At 35.7% G+C, this 6,893-nt stretch overlaps 1 pseudogene; it reads left to right on the top strand.

Moving 5' to 3' along the window:
• Nucleotides 1-5,159: 5,159 nt before the first annotated feature.
• On the top strand, nt 5,160-6,395 carry LOC100916058 (annotated as a pseudogene).
• Nucleotides 6,396-6,893: the final 498 nt, after the last annotated feature.

Raw genomic sequence — 6,893 nt, 5'->3', positions numbered from 1 at the left:
AACTCAAATAATCATCCCTCTCTATAAAGAATTCCATTCCTCTTATTTGTAGACCCACATTACAAAAATGAACTCACTATTATTATATTTTGTATTTCAACAATAAAATTTTCTGGAAATTTGTTTTTCTCTTGTTACATAATTATTTGCATAAATACTTCCATTTTGCTTCTAAGCCCGTAAAGCCTAAAATAATTATTATCTGGACCTTTACAGAAAGAATTTGATGACTTTTAATCTATTTCAGGAAAACAAATATCATTATCAGAGTTTTCTATAAGGGATCTTTTTTTCATTTACAACAGAATCTTGATCAATGATAAAGTTTTCATTCATTGTGACACAAGCTATTGTACAAAAGGGCAAGATTTTCAGTTTTAATTGGATGTGTATTGCTGGACAATGATAGTTGATAGCAGCTATTCCACGTATTCTAACTTCAGGGATATGAGCTATCAAATGGTGTCAAAAGTACTTCCTGAAAATGAAGCTATAACTATTTGTGGCATGTTGATGGATGTGGGGGAAATAGTATTGTTGTTCGGTCGTTTTAATTATGGTTGACTCTGTGACCCAATTTGGGATTTTCTTGGCAAAGAAACAGGAGTGGTTTATCATTTATTTTCTCCAGCTCATTTTACAGATGGAGAATCTGAGGCAAACTGGATGAAGTGATTTATTCAGGGTCACATAGCTAGTAAGTCTGAGGATAAGTTTGAACTCAGGAAGATAAACTTTCCTGACTCCAGCTGGAGTCTTGGAGGCAGTATAGGAGTGAACTAAGCCTCTTTCTCTGGGAAAGCCTAAAGAACAGCAAGAAGAATGGATGTGGCATATTAATTCTTCCCCTCCAACTCACACTAAATAGTATTTTTTTTCCACTTAATAGTATTTTCCCAATTACCTGTAAAGATAATTTTCAACATTTAATTTGGTAAGATTTTGAGATCCAATTTTTTTCTTCCTTCTTTCACTTCCCACCCCCCCCACCCAAGACAGCAAACCCTCCCATATAACCTGTTAATTATATTTCCATAATAGTTCTGTTGTGAAAAAAAAAAGAATCACAACAAAAAAATGAGGAAGAAAAATAAATAAAACACATTTTAAATAGTGAAAATAGGATGCTTCTATCTGCATTCAGACTCCATAGTTCTTTCTCTGGATATGGTCAGCATTTAGGTTCCATCATGAGTTTTTTGGAATTTTCTTGTATCACCATATTTCTAAGAAGATACAAGTCTATTATGTTGCTGTTACTGTGATCAGTGTTCTCCTGGCTCTATTCATTTTACTCAGCATCAGTTCATGTAACTTTTTCCAGATTGTTCTTAAACTGACTTGTTATTTCTTAAAGCACAATAGTGTTCCATTACTTTTGTATACTACAACTTTTTCAGCCATTCTCCAAATGATGGGCATCCAGTCAATTTCCAATTCTTTGCCATCAAAAATATATTTTTGCACATGTGGGTCTTTCCCCCCTTTTTATAATCACTTTGTAATAGCAATGGTATTCTTGGGTTAGAGTATTCTAAGATTGTCCTTAGAATATAGTTGCAATTTCCTCTCCAGTTCAATGTTTAATTCACAGTTGTGAATATTGCAAGCTAATTTTCCTGTCTTCATTGATAAAACTTCATACTATACATAATCCTATTTATTTGTAACACATTTTTAATAAAAAATATTATCTAGACAGAAGTCCTACAAAAAATGCCTGTCCCAACTCACCCATGCCTTAGGGTAACACTTTATTAATTCTTATAGGACTTTGTTTATCTTTATAATCTAACTTATTCAGCTTGGTTTCAGAAGACAAAGCTAGGAATAATGAGAAAAGTGCAATATTGAATAGTTTAGGCTATTAGGAAGAAAAAATTCACAAAAACAAAAATGTCTTAATAATCAGAGCTCTCCAATGGTGGAACAGGGTGCTTTAGGAGATAGTGGTTATCCCCCTCTCACCTTACACTGGAAATATGTATGGATGACCTTTTCTATTGATAAGAGGCAGCTAAGTAACTAGGAAGACTCCTAAAGACCTCACTTCCAATTAGGCTTCAGATACTTCCTAGCTGTGTGACCCTAAATAAGTCAAATGATTTCTCTGTGCCATGATTTCCTTGTCTATAAATGGGACTGATGATAGCTATTTTTAGGTTAATGGTTGATAAAATGAGGTAATGTGGTTCTAAAATGCTTTCTAAGCCTTAAGGTGATACATAAATGTTTGTGATGATGATTCTGATGGTGGTGGTGATGATGATGATGGTGAAATAGAAAAAAAGGGAGGAGGAGGAGGAAAAGGAGGGGGAAGAGAGGGGCAGGAGGAGGAGGAAAAGAAGAAAATAATGATGATGATGGTAGTGATGAAAATGAGATTCTTTTTTAGCTATGTTGGATTGCTTTTGAGGTGCCCTACCAGATCTGGGGTTCTCTGAATTCAGATGGAAATTGACATCTGATGCAGGAACGATCCTGTAGGTGTTTCAATGACTAGATCTCTGGGTAAAACTTCAAATTCTATCTTAGAAAGCTGAATGACCTGGTGACCTCAAATGGCAAAGTGTTTGCCCTTTCCTTCTATGGGTCATTTTCCAGATGAGGAAACTGAGGCAAACAGAGTGAAGTGGCTTGCTCACAGTCACAGGAAGTGTCTGAGGGGGGGAATTTGAAGATGAATCTTCCTAACTTCAGTCTTCTTTGTTTTCCTAATGGAAAATATTTTATACTTCTTAATTCTTATTTGGATAATTGTACCTCCCAAGGTTATTTCAATAACAAAGTGAAATAATACATTTCACATAAATCTTTCCATATTTCTCTCAATCCATTAAGTTTGTTTAGATGATGAATTGAAGTGATGCAATAATATTTCATGACATCCAGATGCCATGACTTTCTTATCCATTCTGTAACTGATAGACACCTATTTTATTTTCAGATCTGTGTTAATACAAAAAAAAAAAACAGATGTTGCTATAAATATTCTTGCACAAATGTGTTATTTCCCTACCTTCTTGGTGCCTTTAAGATACATTCTTATTAATAGTATATAAATTATAAGTGAATATTACAAGTAAAAATAAATATATAATAGAAATACATTTTTTTTTAAAAAAATCAGGATGATCAGGGCTCTTGAATCCATGTCATATGAATTTGAAGCGGTGTAACCTGAAGACTGTCAAGATTTATTTGACTTAACTCCAGAAGGGAGATTTGGTAGTTATACTATAACAGAAATAGTCGTAGTCAGAAGTAGGAGCAGCAATAGTAGGCAGCAAGCAATAATAATAGTCAGCTACAGTAACAGTACTAGTAGTATTAGTCAGCTGTATCAACAGTACTAATAGTATCAACAGTTGCAATAGTATTAGTGGTAGCGGCAACAGAAAATAGTAGCATCAGTAACAGTACTAGTAGCAGCACTAGCAGTAGCAATAATAACAGTACTAGTAGTATCAGCACCTGCAATAGTAGTAGTGGTAGCAGCAGCAGAAACAGTTCTAATAGTAGCAATAGTAACAGTACTAGTAGCAGCAAGAGCAGCAGCAGTAACAACAGTAGTAGTAGTAGTAATTGCAGCAGCATCAGTGATCAATAGTAGTCAACAGCAACAATAGTGAACAGCAGTAGTAAGATCAGGCAGCAGCAGTAGTAATAGCAGTAGCAGTACTTAGCAGCAGCAACACTCAACAGCAATAATCAGCAGCAGCAATAGTCAGCTGCAGTAATAGCAGCAGCAGCAGCAATGCTAGTAGTCAGCAGAAGTAACAATACTAATAGTAGCAACTGACAATCAGTCAATAGCAACAGTTAGTAGAAATAGTAACAACACTAGTAGTAGCAGGCAGTATCAGTAACAGTACTGGTAGCTGTATCAGCAACATATTGGTAGTAACTTTAGCAGCAGCAATAATACTAGTAATAGCAGTATTTATATTATTCTTTAAGATTTATCAAGCACTTGATTTTTAAAAAATATTCACAATAATTTGGAAGTATGGTCCTGTTATTGTACTTATTTTGCAAATAAGGGAGCTGAAGCAAAGAGAAGTTAAAGTACTTTTCTAGGATAAAACAGCCAATAAATGCCTGATGGTAAACTACAACATGATCAGTATTCTATCTACCATACCACCGAGTTACTTAGATGAGTTTCAGATGGGTAGAACTTATGTGGAGGCAGGTTCCAGCTCAATATATGTAAGGGTTTTATAATGTTTCAAATTTCTTCAAAATGAAATGGGCTTTCCAGGGAGGTAATGGTCTGGAAGGAAGCCATACTTCCTGGTAGGGAGCTGTGTTGGACGATTTATGATTTCTAAAGACTGAGCTCTACCAGTCAATTGTCTGGCTTTCCCTTAAAAACAGGGTGTTTTTCTGAGCTCTTTGAGATTCTGAATATCAACTTACAAGTTGAAAGGGAGAGTATTGAAATCTAGTGGTAAGGAAAAGATCAGTCAGGCAGTCTTGGATTGTAACTTCAGCTCTGCTTTACACCCCCTTCTCCTCCCCTTCATCCCCCCCACAGTGGTCCTTGGTGGATGTGAGGATTCTCAACCCTCAGTTTTACTATCTGTAAAGTAGAGTTATTGGTGCCTGTTCATTGTGGGAGGACAAAAATCCTAATCTTCAAAAGAGAGGCAATATAATAGTTTCAGGTGGGAGCACTTAAAATTCTTTGTTGTTATAATAAATGTGATGAATTCACCCTTAATGATCTGCTTTGAGAGCACAGATGAGAAAATGGCCATAAATACTTCCAGCTAGGACTGGCCTCTCTGGTTTCAGTAATGCTAAAAAAATGGCAATTAAGTTAACCAGCCCCAGGCAGTCAATCCATTAACTCTTCCACAGCTAGCCATACTCCTCCAGAGAGCTCCATGCATTCACACATACCCCTTAAACAGCTTCCCTGAGCCTGAGACAGAAATTGATTGTCTCCATCTCCTAAGTGGAGAATCAGAAAAGCACCAAGGTTAAGTGATTGGACCAAGTCACCCAATGAGTCAGCAGTCAATTAATATCTCACCTCCCAGGAGTCCCCATCCACTCAGAGTTTGGGCCATTTCACTGAAGACATTATTATGTCCTGTTCTTGGACTGGTCCTTGAAGACCTGTGGCAGAATATTGTATCACTGTTCCCATTATGCTGCTGGAACTTTTGATCATCACCATCATTGGTCCAGAGAATATGAGCATGGTGACTAATGCTTATGGGACTTGATGGGATTATTGGTAATAAAGACCAGGGCTAGCTGTGGATAGTAGGTCAAAACTCTTCCTATACCCTTTTCAATCCTTAGAGGGGCCTTTAAATAAAAAGATATTACTAGGAAATGTGTACAGGGATAAATACTAGAAAATATATTTAGGAGCAAGTTTCATGAAGGAAATTATTGCCACTGTTTTTTTTTTTTTTTTTTTTGGGGGGGGTTGGGATACTCTCCCTTTTGTGGGAATATTTTAGGGTAACATCAAAGCTGCTTAATAGTTATAAAGCATTTTATATTTGTTTTATTTAAATTATAATTGGTGGCTTCTTAGGGAAATTATTTTAATTGCAAGAATAATAAAAGAACTTTTGGTTTTTTAGAACAGGATTGTGGCAGTGGGCAAGAATAAATTCCTCACCAAAAGCAGCAAAAAGGGAGCCAATAAAAAAGTGGTTGATCCATTTTCAAAGAAGAATTGGCATGATATAAAAGCACTAGCTATATTTAACATTCACAATATTGGTAAGTCACTAGTTACAAGGAGCCAAGGAACAAAAAAAAATAGCCTCTGATGGTCACAAGGGTGAAGTTTTTGATGTGAGTCTTCTACAGGATAATGAGATTGCTTTTCTCAGCTTCAAGCTAAGTACTGAAGATGTTCAAGGTAAACAAATGTTTGGCTAATTTTCAAAGAATGGACGAGATGCACTCTGGATTAAAAAGTGAATTATTAACCATTAAAACAAACATGATTGAAGCCCATCTTAATGTCCAAACTCCTGATGGTTACTTGCTCCACCTCTTTTGTGTTGATTTTACCAAAAAGTGAAACAACTAGATCTCTTATGCTCAGCACCAACAGGACCATCAATTCATAAGAAAATAATGGAAATCATGACTTGAGAAGTACATACAAATGATTTAAAAGAACTTGTCAATTCTGGACAAAAGGCTTGCCAGTCATTTATCCTCTCCATGGTGTATTTGTTTGAAAACTCAAGATGCTCAAGAAGCCCAAATTTGAATTGGGAAAGATCATGGAACTGTATAATGAAGACAGCAGCCCTGGAAAACCTTCAGGAGATTAAATAGACACAAAATTAGAAATGGTTCATATCTATGAACTACTAGTTCAAGAATCTGTTAAAATAAGAACTATTAAAGGTTGAAAAAATTTAAAATCATTGTGATGGTTTTCTTAAGGCTGATAAATCAAAATGGCAGTAATCTTTACTGCTTGGAAAGTTTTTTCATAAATGGTCTATTACCCATTGAATGTATAATTGCTCTAAAAATAAACTTGCTGTAAAATCATAAAAGAAAGAATAAGGAAAGAGAGAAGGAAAGGAGATGGGGAGAAATAAAGGAAGGAGAAGGAAAGGAGGAAGAAAGGTAAAAAGTAAAGAAGGGAGGGAAGAAAGAAAGAAAGGAGGACAAAGACAGTAGGTAAGTAAGGAGGGAAGGAAGGAAGACATGGAGAGAGAAGAAACATTTATTAAAGGCAAGGAGGGAATGAAAGAAAGAAGGAAGAGATGCAGAGAGAAGAAACATTTAATAAATGCCCACTATGTGACAGATACAGATATTAATGTGTTATTTTCCTGCTCAAAAATCTTTAGTGGCTCCCTATTGCCTCCAGGTTTAAGGATAAACTTTTCAGCCTGAAA

The sequence above is a fragment of the Sarcophilus harrisii genome, chromosome 6, assembly GCF_902635505.1.
Source record: "Sarcophilus harrisii chromosome 6, mSarHar1.11, whole genome shotgun sequence".
Taxonomy (NCBI): Eukaryota; Metazoa; Chordata; class Mammalia; order Dasyuromorphia; family Dasyuridae; genus Sarcophilus; species Sarcophilus harrisii.
The sequence above is the reverse complement of the archived record's forward strand: the minus strand, read 5'-3'. Positions and strand labels throughout refer to the sequence as shown.